Genomic DNA, 1,600 nt, shown 5'->3' on the forward strand with positions numbered 1-1,600 from the left:
TTGTACTGGGCATTTGGAGACGAAATTTTAATTATTTCCAATACCTTCTCAGTGTTTCCTGCTTCTACCTTCATAAGCATAGGTTTGGGTGTCATGATTGCTCGCTAGGCAGTTGCCTTTGGCCTATATGTGATGCCACTAAACTTCATGTGGGAAAAATTGTTGCGTGTACAACAATCACATTATCTTGTTAGGGTCATAGCGAGGATCCCGATGGAAATTTTGCCGTGGCATTGATTTTTCCTTTCTTTGGGCCTCCCAACAATGTAATAGGCTCTTTTATTATGAACTTCTCAGTCTATATAATTCCATGTACTGGCTATCCCATTTTCTTCAGGACAAAACATCCAGACAAGACGCTTCGGAAAAGAAAGTATTAGAGTTAAGCTTGGAGGTTATCAAGTTGAAAAAGGCACTTGAAGAGGTAGATGACCAGTGCCTCTTCTTATTCAATGAAATTAAAAAGACCTCGAAAGTTGCATTTATATTACAGATAGATATTAAGACAGAGAGTGCACTGCTAGCAGAAAGGAAATTTTTTTAAAAGGAACAAAATATACAGTTGAGAAATCAAGTCGCTCGGTTGTTGAAAGTAAATAGGAACTCTCGATGAATTCATTTAAGCACTTGCATGAGGAAAATGCCACTGGAGTTGGGCCAGCAAACATGTAATTGGTCGGAAGTTAAGGAAGATAATAATGATACAATGGTTCCTTTCAATTGTTTTGAAGAGCCATGGGTTATATTTTCGTGGGAAAGATGGCAGAGAAGGATTCATCTAGAATGCATGTGCACACAGGGCATGTCCATTACAACTTGGTTCGATGAATGTGTGCATTCAGTTCCCATACCATGTGGAAATACAGGTGGGGAGTATTCAGTAGATAGTGTGTGAGAGAAGATGTCATATACACATTTGTTAAATGTTCACATTAAAGCACTACCATGTGTTGAGCAAGATGGGTTGATTTGGGTATGGCCTAGTAACGCAATTAATGTTGCTCTTATTCCATCTTTGGCACCTCCAATGGGATTTAATATTCATGTGCATATGGTCATGGAGCTTCCTGGTAAACATGGCCTTCTTTTGGACAACCTTTTGGATCTTTCTCGTGCTCCATTTACCCACACTACTACTCTTGCTAAAGGATGGAAAGTTCCCAGTTTTGTAAAGTTTATGACTCCTGTTGTTTGCAATGTTACTAGATCCTTACCATATACATATGGAGTTCCAGCCACCTTGCATGGTTTTATCTACTATTGGAATCTTGAATCTTGGTAAAATAAAAGGCAAAAGTTGCACAAGGCGCCATGGCCATTGCAGTGGTCATGGAGAAATGATGTTGTTTAGGAGTTAAACCCCTTGTGGGTATCAGCATTGTTAATGATTTATAACACATATGTCCAAATCAACATAATATCAACAATATAAGATGCACGAAAGTTAAGATTGGAAAAGGTCCTAAGAGGCGGGTTTCTTCAAACTTCCCATCAAAGATATCAATGGCGTCAATTCAGAAAAGCGTTTGACTCGGTTCCCAGGGATAAGCTTTGGCACAAAATGAAGGAACTTGGGGTTCCTAAACATTTGAGAGCAGTT

General features: G+C 39.1%; 1 pseudogene; it reads left to right on the forward strand.

Annotated features, from left to right (window-relative positions):
• The first annotated feature begins 706 nt into the window (after positions 1 to 706).
• LOC149267634 (chlorophyllide a oxygenase, chloroplastic pseudogene) lies at positions 707 to 1,358 on the forward strand (annotated as a pseudogene).
• The last annotated feature ends 242 nt before the right edge of the window (positions 1,359 to 1,600 follow it).

Source organism: Pinus tabuliformis, chromosome 6 (assembly GCF_031772625.1).
Source record: "Pinus tabuliformis cultivar Carrire ecotype Pingquan chromosome 6, CPIR1, whole genome shotgun sequence".
Lineage (NCBI taxonomy): Eukaryota > Viridiplantae > Streptophyta > Pinopsida > Pinales > Pinaceae > Pinus > Pinus tabuliformis.